Source organism: Nannobrachium achirus, assembly GCF_963921795.1.
Source record: "Nannobrachium achirus genome assembly, chromosome: 9".
NCBI classification, from domain to species: domain Eukaryota; kingdom Metazoa; phylum Chordata; class Actinopteri; order Myctophiformes; family Myctophidae; genus Nannobrachium; species Nannobrachium achirus.
This window is the reverse complement of record NC_137818.1, coordinates 55774573-55794935: the sequence shown is the minus strand read 5'-3', so window position 1 is coordinate 55794935 and position 20363 is coordinate 55774573. Positions and strand designations below refer to the sequence as shown.

Sequence of the window (20363 nt, the reverse complement as noted above, 5' to 3'; positions counted from 1 at the left end):
AATTAGACTGATGTACAGTTAACTCGGTTAACAAAAATTGCACTGAACTTTTCAAATCCCCGGCAATCTACGATGGCAAACGCTAATGAACAATTTATCTCAATGAATTAATTTGGTCCTCAGTAGTCAGCAGTATGCGTGTATTGTTGGCTTGTGCATGAGCATTTTCTAAGTTGCTCTCCTGAGTGCCTTTATAAACTGGGCATTATTGTCTCTCTGTTCCTTTATCAGCATTATTGTATTAAATGTGTGCTTACAAGGATGATGTTTCCATTATGTAAATGGTGTCTCCGAATACATTTTCAGTTGTCATAGAATAGGGATGGAATATCTACCAGGACCAGGACAAAGACTGTTATGATTGGTAAAAACAGCATGTCATAATTGCTTTAAATTCAGAGTAAAATTTACCAGGAGAAAGACTGTTATGATTGGTTGAAACAGTCCAAGAGTAAAATGTACCAAAGTCTTACAAATTGCTTTAATGTTCTTTTTCTTTTGTTTTAGCTTTTACAGAACGATGCCGCAGTAATATTGCACTACTAAAAGAAATGTGCATCGTTTGGTGACATAAGTTAAAAGTATTAAATTGCCAAATATGACAGGAGATCAAACTTTCAGTGTGCGTGTGTGCGTGTGTACGTGTGCGTGCGTGCGTGCGTGCATGTCCCTCCCTCCCAGGGAGAATCGATGAGAGATTCAATGCTTATGAATAGTTTACACTTGTGTAATGAATGTCTGAACTGAACATTTATGGAGAAGAACTATTGCTGTGAGTAGCTCTGGCCATATGCTGTTATGTCTCCACTTATCAGCAAGGTTCCTGTGTGGATTATTTCTAATCCCCTACCAGCTCGGCCACAATGGTTTCATTAAATAACCCCACATGTTACTGTGGCAAAAAACGTGTTTGTTATTTAATGAAACTAGCCAGGAGAGCAGTGAAGAATACCCAAAGCAAGAGGAAACGTTCAGCTTAGCTCAGCCTAATAACACACTGACTCGGCTTGTGACACACGCATTTCCTTTTTTTTTTTTTTTTCATCCCACACTGCTCTGCACAGCATTATCAAAGATTCATTAGGGTTCACTGAACAGAAAGAAATGGGGTGTTTACATAAAATGTTAATAGGCATATACAAGCTTTGGCATGCTCAACAATACCACAGATTCACATGAGACATGTTCTATATTCCAGAGTGGTTCCCAAACCTTTTGGCTCGAGACCCAAAAGAGAAATGTTATGTTTTCCCTCGACCCAAACTAGAAAATCTACAAGATCTACACAACTCATAGTTTGGGAAACAGTGCTGTACTATATTCAACTGTATGATTCAAATATTACAGATGTCACTGCTGTACAATAATGTATGAAGAGAAGATATACTGTATATACAGTACACAGACATTAGTTGTCACACAGTATGTAGCCCCATTACATGCTTTATTACTATTTCAATTTGTTACCATATATTACCAGTAAGACGCCTAAGGGCGAGGTCGTGCAATCTGTCTTGGCCATATATGGATTCTGTTAGTGAGTTCTCCTAACTGTAAATTGGTGGTTTGAATGAGTGAGATTGTATTTATCACCTATTTTCCCCTCTCTATTTTTGCTTTCAGTGAGTACTTCATATTTCCATATGGCTCCACTTAACTCATTCCCTGCCAGGCCCGATAGTCCCGAGATTATTCCAATGTCTTTCCCCGCCAGGCCCGATAGTCCCGAGAATTAAAAAAAAAAAAAAAAAAAAAAATTCAAAAAAAAATTTTTTTTTTCAAAAAATGTTGACCTCAAAAAATGGAGTAGGCATGATAGCAATCGCGAAATTTCATGTTTAACCCCCATAGCAACCCCATCTTTCAAGCATGGCAGCCATTTTGGCAGCCATCTTTGTTAAACATAGTGGCTGTTATCTCAGGAATGCCTGAACGGATTTCCATTCGGATTTTTTTGTTTGAAAGCTGTGAGCAAGGTGGACACACGTGGTGCATTATCTAGGCATGGGTGTGCATGATCCGTGCACACCCAATTACATGGAAGTCTATGGAGACGAATGGCAGGTGGGAGTACGGAGGTATGTTAAAATGGCGGTCAATGTGTTAACTGATATCAGTGAGGGTTATATAAGCCAAAGATGGCATGCTGTTATTTATTTTATAAAAAAATCAAATCACTAATATCATGTGTATTTAATTACATTAAAGCAATAATTAATTTGAAGCAGAAAATAAAACAGGCTGTGTTATTCATAAACACCGTGTTAAGTAACTAGCAACAAGACTAAAACATGCCTTTCTCCCTCTGAGCATTTTAAGAGCATAATAGAGAGAAATGAGTAATTAAGGATAATTGGGCTCTTTGAAGGCGCTGCATGACTATTTTTGTATGACTACTGTATTTTTTTATTTTGGCACAATTTATGCTGCACTTGAAAAACTGTGCTGGGCTTCTGGGCAATTGGTACAAAGGTATAACACGGCCACATACTGTACATTACAGTTATCAGAATATTACCATTTTTGTTAGATAGATAGATCGATCAAACAGCTAAAGAGTGGAGAGGAAGAAACCCAAGAATTATTCGGTATACCGATGACATTAGATATAGACAACCGATGGCAGAAACGGAAGTTAATTTACATAAGATGTCGACATGTGTGCACTCATACACTTCCAACCTAGCATAAGTGTTTTTCAATGGGGGTGTTTTAACTCTAATCGATATCAAGACTGGATTTTGTAGCACGGGCATGAGGAATTAAACAGTAACCCAAATGTGAGGCTGTCCACAATAGAGTGAAGGCTAGAAGCATGCATCAGAGCAGAGATGACTTCAGCTCCCACACAGCTCTCAAGGTCATAATTAATTGAAAGAGGAAAGGAGGAATGAGTCTATAGGACTATAACTGTCCACCTCACTGATGTCAGAGGACAAGATGAGTTCTCTGTCAAAGAGAGTTGCTAACTAGTCCCCCAATTACCTGAGAGAGAGCACATGAAAGCAGAGACGACAGGCACAGCACAGTTAAAGACTTTTAAATGAGATGGAAACTCAACAGCCAACAGTCCAACACAGGAGAAGTAGACTGGCATTGCTCATACTAATTCCTCACTGCGTATCGGCTATTATATTCGCCAAGGGCATGTTTTTTTGCCCTGGTGGATTGGTCTGGTTCCAGGCTACAGGAGAAGTGCACAGCACACAATAATAGTGGGATCATTCATTGTCATCTGTTCTACACGGTACATCTTAAAGTCGCACTGCAACGGAAGTGCTTCACTTCCTTATGGTGACGCATTTCCGAGTGAAACGGGCCAGAAAGGAAGGAATGTGATTTTACGGTCAAAAAGTAGCTAACTCATTTAAGACATTAATATGCAAAGAAGGCGGGCTGACGATCAACGGTCGAGTGTCACAGCTCATCTGCACTGCGTAGCAGTGCTCCCTTTACAAGGCAGCGTCTACAGAAACAATTTGTGTTCATAGGAGATGAGGTGTCGGCCGCGGCTTGTGATAGGCTGAAACGGAGATAGGCCAGCACTCTGCTGTGTGGTGAGGACGAACGGAGAGTCCGGGGAATGGGGGAGCCACACGAACCAGCGCAGTGACCAGTGGCTCGCGGGGGCACCTGTCCTTTTTGGCACTAAAAGAGTTAAAAGAGAACGAGAGTAAAAGAGTTCACGGTTCATGTTTATCGGATGCACAGTTCTTACAGGAACAATATGTAAAAAAAAGACAAAAAAAGACCACCACCGCTCACTTATTGGTTCTTTTAGGATTTCTTGTTTCTTAAATCCCAGCTGCAGATCAAACAAGGAGGTTTTGGCCCACGGCCTTCCTCAGCGTGATTAATCAGATTATTATTATCCCACAACATTACATGAACATGTTTTCCCACTGTTCTTTTCCATGTGTTGGATGCAGCATAAAGCATCAAGCAGTGCAACCAAGTGCTCTGAGCCTTTGAATAGACAGGTCTGTTATTGAGCTGAGCGGTCATTATCCAGAAATAACACACCGCCAAATTCAGCGATTGACCAATCAGAATCGATCCTTCAACCAAGCCATGTAATAATGACCATGCAGGAAAAGTCAACTCCCAACAGCTGTCTCTCTCTCTAACCTGCCTCTTGTCAATTTGTCCCAGCAGCCGTTATCAAACCCAAAAAAAGAGAGATTTCATTCATCAGAAGCTAGATAGCAAAAAATGTAGATTCAACGTTGACATATAGTGGGTAGTGTTGAATTTTGGTTACGATTGAAGACTGATGGTTTTTCTACATTGATTCACTGTTGTATTGCAGCGCAACATTCAAGGCTTGAAATGCCAGCATTGAATCTGCGTTGAATCTATGGTCCAAATTCAATGATTAAAATGTCAACATTCAATCAGCATTGAATCTATGCGGTTTGCCTTTTTCTTTTTCTTTTTTCTTGATGGGGGGAGGGGGGAGGCACACCCCTCCTCACACCCCCCCCTCCCCCCATATAATGATTGAAATGACAACATTGATTCAACGTTTTATCCATGCAGTTTGCCATTTTATTTTATTTTTTTCTTGTTGGGGGGAGGGGGGCAACCCACTCCTCCTCCTCCCCCCTCCTCCCTCCCCCCTCCTCCTCCTACCAACATTGATTCAATGTTTATCTATGACATTTGCCTTATTCTTTTTTGACGGGTGAGAGAGGGGGGATGCCTTCGCCTCCCCTCCCCTCCTCCCCCTACCTTCGCTAACCCTAACCTTAGCTGCCCTTGGGTTAGGGTTAGCCTTCTGGAGCCCATGGAGTGAATCTAAAATCAGATTCTCGATCAGTGCGTCGCTCCGATTCGCCCAATATAAGTTTCCTTCCACACAGACCTACGGTTTACAACTATAGGCTCTTAAAGGACAACTCCGCCCTAAATCACTTCTAGGCTGTGTTTCTTACTTGTTTTGATCCAAAATGACTGTCCATGGGGTCTATTAGGCATAAATGCTCCTGTTGTCTGATTTCCACAGCCAAAGCCAGCAGTCCGCAAAGCATAAAGTGGAACCCATAAGCCTCTTGCTTTTACACTCTTTATTTCTAGTCAAAAGTAATTTTCTTTTTCATGAATGTGTTACTAGTTGTCATTACAAACACATCCATGCCTTTGTTATCCCATACAAGCCACCACAGTCTCTAAAATCATGTTTTGAGGTCAGCACTCTGCTGAACTGTCAATCAAAGTGAACGTACTGGCCAATCACAGTGCGTCTTTTCCGGGACTTGGCAAAAAGCATAACAGCCTAACATCTGTTTAGCAGTGTGTGGTGTCTTTTTTTGAGACATCCAAGGCATGGATGTGTTTGTAATGACAACTAGTAACACATTCATGAAAAAGAAAAATCACTTTTGACCACAATAAATAGTGTACAAGCAATATGCTTATGGGCTCCAGTCTATGCTCTGAGGGCTGCTGGCTTCGGCTGTGGAAATCGGACAACAGGAGCATTTCTGCCTAATAGACCCCATGGACAGTAATTTTGGATCAACACAAGTAAGAAACACAGCCTAGAAGTGATTTAGGCGGAGTTGTCCTTCAATTTCCAAGTGCAGCGGTTCTCAAACTATGGGTCGCGACCCAAAGTGGAAGGAAAAAAAGACGATGTCCCTCACTCGGATATTACACCAGGCAGTCGTCTCGTGCATCAACTGACGACGATAGGCCGTGCTTCAATACACAATGTCACATCATGCATGTATAATTTGGGGGGCTGCGTCCACGACCAACGTGAAACCTCTCTCTCTCTCTCTCTCTCTCACACACACACCCCGACACCACACACACACACACACACACACACACCCACACCCACACACACACACACACACACACACACACACACACACACACACACACACACAACTAGGCAGGAAATATTATTCATATTAAAGAGATGGAAAATTCAATGGAGTTGGTCCTGAATGACTGCGACACTTGTAAGTGTGAAAGGTCACTGAAAATATTGAAAACTTGACCTTTGGGCCTAAACAAATCATGAGATATTAGAAAAACATCAAAGGGATGGTGGGGGTGATCATCACTTGGATCTCAATACATAAATATCACAACACTGACCTCATCAAACCCTACATAGTCATACATGGAGATGACTGGATCATCACCTAGATATCCATATGGAATGACAATGACTCAACATCTCATGTCACCCTCGGGGATCTCCAAATATGGGCATATATGGGCCCATATATAGGTAATGTCCATATGGACACATTCAGAGATCCCTTATGTGTCTCTCCATAGATGGAGCTGACTATAATCACCTGCCATATCCCTGCCCATATATGTTTCTATGCATATATGGAGATGACTATCTGATCCTCATATATGAAGATCACGTCACTGATCTCATCAAACACTGGCCTACGTCATGTTGTAGTCATCAGATGGACTACACTTTAACTTTATGCATCGGGTGGAAGCAGTTTACCCTCAAATACTTCCATGTGTTCAAGGGCATGGTCATTTTAGTTCCTACAAAATAAAACAGATGAGGTGTAGTTTAGCTTATTCTTTTAAGATGCAAAAATAAATATATATGTGAGTGTACTTTTCAGAGTAGCAATTGATTGCTGTTCAGGTGACAACAGATTGAATATTAACACAATATCTTAATGCTACTAAGTCAAAGAGAGTCAGTTAGTGTATAAAATGACTGTTTTTCGGTATAAAAATGAACTCTGCTCTGGCCAGGAGAATTTGGCAAATCTTTTATGGCCTGGGAACAAGTTTATTAATGGCCAACTATTTTCCTACGTTGATTCAACCATATTTTGCTATCTGGGTAGTATCAATATTCAAGTAGTAGTAGTATTAATATGCAGCTGGAACAGGGGGTCCCTGGAGCTCCGGGGGTCTTGGGAGGGGTGGAGGTTGTGGTTTGCCAGGCAAGGACTGTGTGTGCAAAGTTTGGCATGGTTGGGGCAACGGTGGCAGAGATATGAGTTGGGGAAAAGTGTGACGTGACGGACAGCCAGCATTTTCACGCGACAGGACCAACTACATCGGACTCAATGTCAAAAATCAAGTCAGAATAAGTGTATTTTATCTGAAAAAATATATAATTGATGCTGTGTGTTTTTTTATAACATATGTAAAATAAAATCCGGATTTATTAATATAATTATAGGCTATTAATGATATTATTAAAATTATTTATAGTATGTATTATAATTATAATAGTTGTAATAATTATTGTTATTATCATTATCAATCAATTTATTATCTAATATAATCTTTGCATAAGTGTTGTTCATCACATGAGAAACAATGCATTGTTGCATCAGCAGTTACAGGGTTAAGTTCGCAAACTTGGTTAGACCAGTGACATCACACAGAGTGACATCACACGGTGCTTTGATGTGCCTGCAGAGTGAAACTGGATTGAACCGGTTTGTTTGAATTGACTCAGTGACTCACTGCCACTGCTAGTGAGTGTGAATGCAGGCTGAAGGCTCTCTCATGGACTATATTTATATCTCCTTTTGGTAGGTGAAATTTAAACAATACTTAACCACTGGATAATGTATGTTAAGAATGTTGTCTGTGGTGTTTTTGTTTGTGGTGTTTCCTGAAGGGCCCATGCTAACCAGTAGACAAATACAAAGCTAATGCTAACTGATGCTAAAGTTACAGTACATCCTAAAGGAACTGAATGTTCCAACTGTGTTGAATAACTTATACTATGCCCTTTTGATAGAAGTGGCAGTTTTTTGGTTTTGTGTTATCATAGGTGCTTTGCTGTGTACTGTAGTATGTGTGGCTAACAAAGCTAACATTAGTTAGCAATTGTTCCATGTTAGCAGCATGTGTTGTTTGTAGCTAGCTAGCTAATGTCAATGTGCTAGTTGTTCAATGGTAGCAGAGAGTGTACAAATGGAACCAAACAACTCCTAACAGGTTAATTTGGTTCCATTTGTACACTGTTAGAGTTAAGGGGAGACCTTGACATTTTAATCTGTTGTTGACTGTTAGCCCCCAAAATAATCACATTTGAACTGCATGGGGAGTTTTGGGGACCTCCCAAAATATTCACATTTTATGGGGACCCTCCACCCACCAAGCACTTGGACTGCAGTGAGCTTGTAGATCTGCTATTTTCACATTGCCTCTTTCTTATATCAGCTGACAATTTGGCCAATGTTTGACCAGTTTGTATTTAGTGTTGTTTACTTTTGATGTTAGATCTTATAGTGGAGCTGATGTTAACACCACTGACACCAGCCAGACAAAATGACACATCTGACACTCAAAGGAGGCATGTGCTTGATCCATCATCATTTGTCAGATCATTTCATTTAATTTCTGGAATCAAATTGGTTTAATTAATTGATAATGTGTGTGTGTGTGTGTGTGTGTGTGTGTGTGTGTGTGTGTGTGTGTGTGTGTGTGTGTGTGTGTGTGTGTGTGTGTGTGTGTAATTGATAATGTGTGTGTGTGTGTGTGTGTGTACACTGTAGGAAGAGTCCTTCAAGGCGTGTTAAAGAGGACTACGCAAATCACTGCCTTGTTTCCATACCTGGCCGATCCCTAGGGCACTTTGGGCTATGTAAGTACATAATACAAGTCTAACTTCTTTACTCCTCACTCCTGGAATTGCTCGAAAAGACAAGAGTAAGATTTCAACTAAATTTCAACAAATGTTCTATATGCTGACCCCAACAAGTTGATCGCCACAGATGTCAGACCTGTTGACCTTGATTTTAGCAATTCTCCAGACAAGGGCATGTGTTTAGTTTTTTAAGGAGAAAAATAAAACACGTTCTTGTTTTTTAGGAGCAGTATTACAATCCAGTAGATGGGAGTGGGTTTCTTGCATGGAGAGTTAAAACACTTCAAAACGAAGCCTCAGAGGGACAAAAGAAGAGAAGAAACACTCAGCCACTGACAGGTATGTGATTTTGATTATAGTTTGAATTTCACATGTTAAGTTATTTTTTAATGTGCAGGCCTATAGTGCATTTTTGCTACTGTGGTGGGCATCGCAAGGGGGTCCAGTAAAAAGACAAGTGGCCCTCTGGTGTAAGGGGTATAAACTGTCTTAACGTTTTTGAGAAACTAAACCCAACATCACATTGTAGCAAATCGCGTGGGTGCCCACTAGGCCACTTGTTCCCAAGCAGTGGGTCGGGATCCATATGTGGGTCGCAGACAATTTTTTTAACGTCCCTTATATTTGTATAAAAAAGTAGTTAGAAAATGGCCTAAACTAGTGAAAACAGCAGATCTACAAGCTCACAATGCGTCGCACCGCATTGTGAGCTTGTAGATCTGCTGTTTTCACTAGCTTGGGTCCTGGGCAAATGTCTAATTTCTCTTGAGCTAATAGTTTGGGAACCACTGCTCCAAGCCATGGCCCATTGGTCAGAACTAGTCCCAAGTCCCAACATACCTTTCTCCTAACCCCTACAAGTACATACCTTTCTCCTAACCCCAACAAGTTGATCGTCACAGATATCAGACCTGTTGACCTTGATTTTCGCAATTCTCCAGACAAGGGCATGTGTTTAGTTTTTTTAAGGAGAAAAAATAAAACATGTTCTTGTTTTTTAGGAGCAGTATTACAATCCAGTAGATGGGAGTGGGTTTCTTCAGCTAACGACAGAAACCCAGTGTCTTGAGGGCATCGCACTGATGATGGTCAAGGAGAAGATGAAACAGACCTTCACCCATCGCCAAACAATGGTTCATGACCCAGTGAAGTCCTCTGAAATATTCACCACCTTTACAAGATTTCTTGACATTGCAGGAATGGTATGTCGCTCTTGAACTGTCTTGCCTTAAAGTCAAACTGAAATAAAAAATGACTTTAAACAGATCACATCCCTGGTCATAGGGTGAACCCATTAAAATGTATGCCATGTTGTTTGTATTCCATCCTGTCTGCAGATACAGGATTTTCTGATGTTTGGTGATGACATCGCTGCAGAAGTGGCCTACTTACTCACTACATGCAGTAAGTCCTTGAACAAAGCTGTGGACTCGCCCAGACAGGCGACCATGTAGATCTGCTTCATAATGCTGAATCCACAACAGAAGAACTGGAAAATGGTACGCTGGAATTAAAGGAATAATACTAATGGAAGAGGGGATGGTTTTGAAACCAAAATGTAAACAGATTTTAGTAAAAATGTCTTTGTTTCCCCCCCACCCTTTTATTTTCAGGATGGGACAGTGAGATGTCCTCCATCTTGCCTTATCCACCACATGCCACCCTCACCTCAAGGCCGCAACGAGACCAGGAAAGCTCTCAGCCCGACAAGCCATTGACCACCTTTTGAAGTTTATCTAGGTAAGGTTACAGTTCAATTAAAGTTTTTAAGATGGCTCACTGTACTGTCCCTAATATTCACCCTTAAAACTATACTTTTCTGAAATTATGCGATGACCATGCTCATCTGTAATCAGCGACTGCCCTGTGATATGTGTCTGCTTCTAAATCTAAATACAGAATGAAGAAATTCAAAAACTGTCCTGGGTGTTCCCAAAATTAGATGCTAAAATGACAAAAAGTAATTTTGAAATTGGAATATCTCTTTAAGTTACTCTAGACCCCCGGGTGTGTTGTTATAAATATACCCTACCCTGGCTGGGTCACCCACCATTCACAAAAAATGAAGCATAGTGTTGCAGTTGTCAATTCTGTCAGCTCATTTCTTTGTCTCACTTGAAACTTTACATTTTCTGTTTACTGGAGAGATGGGGAGAGAAGGTTGCCATTGAACAATCCCTGCTACTGAGAAAATAAATATTCCATAGCAATGGCATAGCAATGACTGTTATCAGAATATAGCGCTATTTAACACTTATTTGTTGTTACTCAACCTTTGAATATGTTGGGATTGCCATAATATTTTTTCCTCTTCATTCCAGGCATTGAACACCTGCAAGCTCTACAGGGACTTGTTGAGATGGTTGGGGACATGGAGATGGCAGATCCAATGTGAAAAGTTTATGTGTTGGCCATTGAGGTGCAAGAGCTATATCCAGGTATGTATAAATGTATTATGGATTTTACATTTTTGATGGTACGATTATAGTCCAGGTAAAAATTTGGGAGGTAGACGAACATGTTCAATATACATTTCACACTACAGTGAGAAGATTAACTATCTTAACTATATCCCATACTACGCGTTGTGATCTGTTAGAGCTAGAAAGTTAAGTTTCCTTTAGGCCTGCTTTACACTGGCAGTCAAATCCAGCCTAAATCAGATCTGAGTCACATTCAGATTGGAATCTGATTGGCTTAAATGGTCACATGGAACCAATCAGATTCCAACCCGGATGTGACACAGATCTGATTCAGGCTGGGTTTGGCTGCCAGTGTAGTCTGTTTCCATGGTCCACTTGAAGAGCAGAAACTTTGTGAAATGTGTTAATCATGGAATCTCTGTTCACTGGCTGTGGACTCTGTGTTCTCGTTGGAACAGGTAGCCATTCACCACAGTGCTAAGAAGGACTGCAGTCGCCTGTTCCACCAGTTGTTTGACAAATTCTTCACGACTGAAGAACTGAAGGATGCAGTTGTCACAGGGAGGCATGGTGTTGTTCCAGAGCTCGAGGGCAAACATATGCTGGACCCCACCAAAGTGGAAAAGATTCAAAGTAAGTTTATCTTACACTTACACGTTTTGTAAAGTATATTCCGATATACAGTATGATGTCACCATTGCATTGGTTATATGTGGGAAATAATGTGTCTGATACATTGTGCAGTAGTTAGTAAAGAAATGCTGCCCAGCTTCAACATGATGTTGCAGTGGTGAGAGTCTCTCCCAGTCTAGTCAAATACTTTTTAATGTAATATTGTAACATCCCCCACTGACTGAGCAAAGGACCGAACATGGGGACAACTAGCCCCATATAGAACCTCACTCTCCCCTGCATACCGTTGTGCTCCTCGAGATGAGGTCGTAAGCGGATATCCCTATGCCTCCACAAAAAGTAAAGGTAGTTCCATGCTCCCAGAGTATGATTTTCCATCCCGCGGTGCATAACAGTATGCAGCAGAGGTTCTATATGGGCTAGGGGAAAACATGTTTAATGTGCTATTATAGCTAATTTCATCTTCTCTGTCTCCAATCTTACGGTATAGCACCGAAGCTGGATGGAAGGCAGTATCGGTGGACTGGTTGGACAACGCTGAGGTGATTCACCGCAAGGGGAAGAGCAGGCTGTTCTTCCTGAGAAGACTGGGATCGTTTAGCCACCAAATTGTTATGCCAGGGTTTTTTTTTTAATTAATGTGGAATAACGTGCTGGGGAGGAACTGAGCGAGTGACACCTTCAACTCAACAGACTGGTGAGGAAGGCGGGCTCCGTTGTTGGGTTCTCCTTGTAGGGGGTGGAGGATTGGCCAGGGTGGAAGCTGGACACAAACTTGAAGAAATCCTCCCACCCCCTCCACCTTAAGACAGAGGAGCAGATAGATTAATCTACCCAGGACGGAGATGTGAGAGACTGGGAAAGTCCTTTGTGAATGTTATACAATGAGAGAGAGACACAGCGGTCGTTTGGACAACTGTAACTTAACTGGAATAATTGTTACTGACTGTTCCTGTGCGGCTTTGCTGGGAGTCCAGCCCATGTCACTTCTGCTTTTTTGCACTGACCAATGGACATTTTGCATTCTCTGTAAGTATGTGCCTGTATGTTACAGTTTTTTTCGATTGCTAAAACACATTTTTCAAAACTGTACGTTTGTTTCAAAACTGCACACACAAAACTCCAAACATCAAACACAAATTGCTAAACCCTGGCATCCCTTTGCAAAACAACTCTTTGCCATCAAATCTCTTAACATGTTCACAAAATGGAACTCGTGTTTTCATTTGGTAAACACAGCCATATTTTCACATGACACACACATGCATTCATTGAATAAACACAACTAGCTTTTGGCTGAACACTACCAAGCATGAACAGAACACTGAAGAGCAAAATTGAAAACACAATTGTCGAAATGGAACACACTGAATGAATGTCAATTACTCTGGTAAATGAACCAATTCCCTTTTTGTAAAATGACCCAGTGTATGCCCACTTCTCTCATAGACAAACATAAAACAGCACACAAATATGCAGACAAAACATTTTATTGACTGTAGGTCTAAAGGTTTACCCCCAAACACTCCAAACAAGCCCACAACACGTTGTGTGCTTGTAGATCGGCTGTTTTCAATAGTTTTGTGCGACAGTCTTGTATGATGTAGCAGGGCTTTTCTTTACCAAAAGCCGTACACATTTGAAACTTGGAGATACAAGTTTTCTGCCCGACAGTGACGATATTTTAGTGATTATGTTGCGAGGAAAACGTTGAGCCATTACATAATAGCCATTTTGGTTAGAACTGACTGAAAATAACTTTGTACTTCAAGTTTAAAATTATACTAAATAATATTTGAGTGTCCAAATAAATTCCAAATATTATCAAATGATCTCGCGGCACCCCTGGACTGCCGTCGTGGCACCCCAGGGTGCCCCATCACCCACTTTGAAAACCCCTGGCCTAGAGTGCCGCATGAAGCCCTGACAGGCCTCAAAGCCCACATCTCCACAAGCCTCCTCCATGGCCTGAAGCAGTGGGACCTGGCTCTGAATTGCTCGCCTGACCCGAAAGTTTAGAGATTTGAATATTTGTGTGTTGTGGATTGATGCTATGAGATTTTATGTGAGAAGTGTGTGCAAACCTGAAAAGTGTGTCTTGTGTTTTGACAACAAGGTGATGTGAAATTTGTCTTAACCCATCTAGACCGGGACAGCGTTTTGTTTTTGAACTTGGACTTTTTTTCCCCTTCTTTTTGCAGATTTATAACCTTGTATGTTCTATATTTCATCTGTTTTGTTCTATATATCATCTGTTGAAGCAGTTCAAAGCAGAACTAAATGCCTTCAATTCAGTTTAATAAATGTGAAGATTCTAATCTCATTGTATTTTTATATTTTCACATTTTGGGAAATGTATGGTAATTTTGAACAAGATCTAGCCTTACAGTGATCAGCATACACATAATTTAAAATGTACATGCAGATTACCATTAGGTTGTTGGATGATCAGGATAAATATTGATTCCTAACATGATTCAGTATGATCAATTTATAAATTAAATCTGTGTTCTATTCCTGATGTTGATTCAACATAAAATCAACTAAAATGTGCATGCAGATTACCATTTAGATGATGGTTGAATCAATGTTGATTCCTAATGTTGATTCTACATTAAATCAACTAAAATGTGCATGCAGATTACCATTTAGATGATGGTTGAATCAATATTGATTCATAACGTTGATTCAACGTAAAATCAACTAAAAATCAGCTTGCAGAATACCATTTAGATGATGGTTGAATCATGGTTGAATCAATGCTGAAATAGTGCTTAAACACTAATGTTGAATCAATATAAAATGGCGTTGTGATTTCAGCATAGTTTCAACGTTGGTGTTGAATATTGATTCAACCGTTCTGGCCAACTATTTTGCTACGTTGATTCAACCATATTTTGCTATCTGAGTGGTCAGTGGTTTAGCGCACACTCTTCACATTAACACTGCAACTCAGGTGACAGGAGTAATGAATGCTTGGAAATGTCTGGGCCCATGTCTGTCTATCCGTCTATCTTGCAATGTTATATGAGATACATAAAGGGTTCCTGTGTAAATAAGCCGTAAAGCTTACTAGGGTCTCTTTTTTGTTGACCGTGTACCAGTGGATTGTAACTTTTCCTATGCAACCTTCTAATAGTCTTAAATCAATCAATCCTTAAACCCCACTTAAACGCAAGTTAAATGGTGTCATTTAGAATCCATAGGTGTTTAAAGCTATACTATGTAACTTTTTTAATAAAACAAATCTTAAAATTATCCGATCTATTAAATCGCTAAAGTTTTAGAACACCCAGTATTTTCTTTATATGTGTTCTACTGCGCCCGTGTGGCCGTGATAGGGGCTGTATTTCCCGCAAAATTTAGTCATCTGCATCATCCATATAGGTTGTATATACGTTGGCCAATCACAGCGCGGATCATACTCTACTGGCCAATCACAGCGCGTCTTGCCATCTCTTCAGGAAGTAGCTTCCGTCAGCAACAGTGTTTACGTTGGTGAAGGAATCTTGCCTGATACTCCCCCAATTCTGGTCTAAAAATGACGGGAGACAGCTCTACGGATTTGTATCGGCGAGGCGGAGGAGGTCGCGGTGGTTTGCGGCCCCGTTCTGGTGGTCCGCGGCGACTCCGGGCGAAAAACGGCCGAAAAAAGCAATACCGCTACTGACCAGTAGTTGAGCAACTTACATACTGTAGTAGGCTTTAATTCAGGGAAATTCAAACGTTCCCAAGCACACATGTCAGACAGCCGCATGTGGAACACTAAGCAGTAAAAGAATGGGAAAGTGCTGAAAACTATGCTTGTATTGTATGGAGAGGGAATCAGTCCCGAACTTGGAGTGTTTTTCAGTGGATACCCACACGGAAGAAAAATATATGAACATATATGTTTTTAATATATGCATGCATATATGTCTAACATATATGCCACATATAAAAAAATGGCCGCCTATATGTCATATATGTGTGCATATAAACATATATGTACATATATGTATATATGCACACATGTTTATGGTCGCAAGATATATGCACATAGCCTACCAGTCAAAGGTTTGGACAGCTTCTATTCAATGTGTGTTTGAGAAGCTGTGTCCAAACCTTTGACTGGTATGTACACATATATATGTAGAATATATGCACATATATGCACAACATATATGTACATATATGTGTTAAATGATACACATACCATACTCTCTATATATACCTACAGGAATACAAAATAAAACACACAATCTTGAAGTCATTATTAGCATTTATTCACATACAAGAAGAACTCAACTGACACTGATACTGTATGTTCCATTTGAAAACTGAACTGACGACATATCTGCTGTAGCCTGGCACACATGTGTGTGTGTGTGTGTGTGTGTGTGTGTGTGTGTGTGTGTGGGCAGTAATTAACATACAGGCACATACTTACAGAGAATACAAAATGTCCATTGGTCATGGTCAGTGCAAAAAAGTAGAAGTGACATGGGCTGGACTCCCAGCAAAGCCGCACAGGAACAGTCAGTAACAATTATTCCAGTTAAGTTACAGTTGTCCAAACGACCGCTGTGTCTCTCATTGTATAACATTCACAAAGGACTTTCCCAGTCTCTCACATCTCCGTCCTGGGTAGATGAATCTATCGGATCCTCTGTCTATCCAAGGAAGGTGGAGGGGGTGGGAGGATATCCAGCGTCCTAGCCATTTGCATCCTGGCCAATTAATCCTCCACCCCCTACAAGGAGAACCCAACAACGGAGCCCGCCTTCCTCACCAGTCTGTTGAGTTGAAGGTGTCACTCGCTCAGTTGTTCCTCCCCAGCACGTTATTCCACATTAATAAAAAAAAAACTGTTTGGTGGCAAAGCGATCGCAGTCTTCTCAGGAAGAACAGCCTGCTCTTCCCCTTGCTGTGAATCACCTCAGCGTTGTCCAACCAGTCTTGATGTTTCCACCGATACTGCCTTCCATCCAGCTCCGGTGCTATACCGTAAGATTGGAGACAGAGAAGATGGAATTAGCTATAATAGCACATTAAACATGTTTTCCCCTAGCCCATATAGAACCTCTGCTGCATACTGTTATGCACCGCGGGATGGAAAATCATACTCTGGGAGCATGGAACTACCTTTACTTTTTGGATAGAACCTCTACCTCGGCGTGGAGGCATTCTACTGCAGCCCAGGGATATCCGCTTAGGACCTCATCTCGAGGAGCACAACGGTATGCAGCGGAGAGTGAGGTTCTATATGGGGCTAGTTTTCCCCATGTTCGGTCCTTTGCTCAGTCAGTGGGGGATGTTACAATATTACATTAAAAAGTATTTGACTAGACTGGGAGAGACTCTCACCACTGCAACATCATGTTGAAGCTGGGCAGCATTTCTTTACTAACTACTGCACAATGTGTCAGACACATTATTTCCCACATATAACCAATGCAATGGTGACATCATACTGTATATCTGAATATACTTTACAAAACGTGTAAGTGTAAGATAAACTTACTTTGAATCTTTTCCACTTTGGTGGGGTCCAGCATATGTTTGCCCTCGAGCTCTGGAACAACACCATGCCTCCCTGTGACAACTGCATCCTTCCAGTTCTTCAATCGTGAAGAATTTGTCAAACAGCTGGTGGAACAGGCGACTGCAGTCCTTCTTAGCACTGTGGTGAATGGCTACCTGTTCCAACGAGAACACAGAGTCCACAGCCAGTGAACAAGGATTCCATGATTAACACATTTCACAAAGTTTCTGCTCTTCAAGTGGACCATGGAAACAGACCATTGTGTGATCTAATTAGGCCTGGTTTACACTGGCAGCCAAACCCAGCCTGAATCAGATCTGTGTCACATCCGGGTTGGAATCTGATTGGTTCCATGTGACCATTTAAGCCAATCGGATTCCAATCTGAATGTGACTCAGATCTGATTTAGGCTGGATTTGACTGCCAGTGTAAAGCAGGCCTAAAGGAAACTTAACTTTCTAGCTCTAACAGATCACAAAGCGTAGTATGGGATATAGTTAAGATAGTTAATCTTCTCACTGTAGTGTGAAATGTATATTGAACATGTTCGTCTACCTCCCAAATTTTTACCTGGACTATAACCATCAAAAATGTAAAATCCATTATACATTTATACATACCTGGATATAGCTCTTGCACCTCAATGGCCAACACCTAAACTTTTCACATTGGATCTGCCATCTCCATGTCCCCAACCATCTCAACAAGTCCCTGTAGAGCTTGCAGGTGTTCAATGCCTGGAATGAAGAGGAAAAAATATTATGACAATCCCAACATATTCAAAGGTTGAGTACAAATAAGTGTTAAATAGCGCTATATTCTGATAACAGTCATTGCTATGCCATTGCTATGGAATATTTATTTTCTCAGTAGCAGGGATTGTCATGTTCAACGGCAACCTTCTCTCCCCATCTCTCCAGTAAACAGAAAATGTAAAGTTTCAAGTGAGACAAAGAAATGAGCTGGCAGAATTGACAACTGCAACACTATGCTTCATTTTTTGTGAATGGTGGGTGACCCAGCCAGGGTAGGGGATATTTATAACAACACACCCGGGGGTCTAGAGTAACTTAAAGAGATATTCCAATTTCAAAATTACTTTTTGTCATTTTAGCATCTAATCAGGCTTTTGGGAACACCCAGGACAGTTTTTGAATTTCTTCATTCAGTATTTAGATTTAGAAGCAGACACATATCAGTCGCTGATTACAGATGAGCATGGTCATCGCATAATTTCAGAAAAGTATAGTTTTAAGGGTGAATATTAGGGACAGTACAGTGAGCCATCTTAAAAACTTTAATTGAACTGTAACCTTACCTAGATAAACTTCAAAAGGTGGTCAATGGCTTGTCGGGCTGAGAGCTTTCCTGGTCTCGTTGCGGCCTTGAGGTGAGGGTGGCATGTGGTGGATAAGGCAAGATGGAGGACATCTCACTGTCCCATCCTGAAAATACAAGGGTGGGGGGGAAACAAAGACATTTTTACTAAAATCTGTTTACATTTTGGTTTCAAAACCATCCCCTCTTCCATTAGTATTATTCCTTTAATTCCAGCGTACCATTTTCCAGTTCTTCTGTTGTGGATTCAGCATTATGAAGCAGATCTACATGGTCGCCTGTCTGGGCGAGTCCACAGCTTTGTTCAAGGACTTACTGCATGTAGTGAGTAAGTAGGCCACTTCTGCAGCGATGTCATCACCAAACATCAGACTGAAATCCTGTATCTGCAGACAGGATGGAATACAGACAACATGGCATACATTTTAATGGGTTCACCCTATGACCAGGGATGTGATCTGTTTAAAGTAATTTTTCATTTCAGTTTGACTTTAAGGCAAGACAGTTAAAGAGCGACATACCATTCCTGCAATGTCAAGAAATCTTGTAAAGGTGGTGAATATTTCAGAGGAACTTCACTGGGTCATGAACCATTGTTTGGCAATGGGTGAAGGTCTGTTTCATCTTCTCCTTGACCATCATCAGTGCGATGCCCTCAAGACACTGGGTTTCTGTCGTTAGCTGAAGAAACCCACTCCCATCTACTGGATTGTAATACTGCTCCTAAAAAACAAGAACGTGTTTTATTTTTTCTCCTTAAAAAACTAAACACATGCCCTTGTCTGGAGAATTGCTAAAATCAAGGTCAACAGGTCTGATATCTGTGACGATCAACTTGTTGGGGTTAGGAGAAAGGTATGTACTTGTAGGGGTTAGGAGAAAGGTATGTTGGGACTTGGGACTAGTTCTGACCAATGGGCCATGGCTTGGAGCAGTGGTTCCCAAACTATTAGCTCAAGAGAAATTATGCCCAGGACCCAAGCTAGTGAAAACAGCAGATCTACAAGCTCACAATGCGGTGCGACGCATTGTGAGCTTGTAGATCTGCTGTTTTCACTAGTTTAGGCCATTTTCACTAACTACTTTTTTATACAAATATAAGGGACGTTAAAAAATGTGTCTGCGACCCACATATGGATCCCGACCCACTGCTTGGGAACAAGTGGCCTAGTGGGCACCCACGCGATTTGCTACAATGTGATGTTGGGTTTAGTTTCTCAAAAACGTTAAGACAGTTTTTACCCCTTACACCAGAGGGCCACTTGTCTTTTTACTGGACCCCCTTGCGATGCCCACCACAGTAGCAAAAATGCACTATAGGCCTATGCACATTAAAAAATTATTTAACATGTGAAATTCTAACTATAATCAAAATCTCATACCTGTCAGTGGCTGAGTGTTTCTTCTCTTCTTTTGTCCCTCTGAGGCTTCGTTTTGAAGTGTTTTCACTCTCCATGCAAGAAACCCACTCCCATCTACTGGATTGTAATACTGCTCCTAAAAAACAAGAACGTGTTTTATTTTTTCTCCTTAAAAAACTAAACACATGCCCTTGTCTGGAGAATTGCTAAAATCAAGGTCAACAGGTCTGACATCTGTGGCGATCAACTTGTTGGGGTCAGCATATAGAAAATTTGTTGAAATTTAGTTGAAATCTCACTCTTGTCTTTTCGGGCAATTCCAGGAGTGAGGAGTAAGGAAGTTAGACTTGTATTATGTACTTACATAGCCCAAAGTGCCCTAGGGATCGGCCAGGTATGGAAACAAGGCAGTGATTTGCGTAGTCCTCTTTAACACGCCTTGAAGGACTCTTACAGTGTGCACACACACACACACACACACA

General features: G+C 41.0%; 2 long non-coding RNA genes across 2 annotated transcripts; one reads left to right on the top strand and one right to left on the bottom strand.

Moving 5' to 3' along the window:
• Positions 1-8486: 8486 nt before the first annotated feature.
• Positions 8487-12263, top strand: LOC308291289. The gene is made up of 8 exons (XR_013962326.1): positions 8487-8599; positions 8827-8941; positions 9604-9804; positions 9940-10101; positions 10216-10342; positions 10924-11040; positions 11484-11658; positions 12149-12263. It is a non-coding gene; the product is annotated as an uncharacterized lncRNA (long non-coding RNA).
• Positions 12264-17855: 5592 nt separating this feature from the next.
• On the bottom strand, positions 17856-18875 carry LOC308292070. Its single transcript, XR_013962383.1, has 3 exons — positions 18742-18875; positions 18501-18627; positions 17856-17919 (listed from the first exon to the last, which is right to left on the bottom strand). It is a non-coding gene; the product is annotated as an uncharacterized lncRNA (long non-coding RNA).
• Between the last annotated feature and the right edge of the window lie 1488 nt (positions 18876-20363).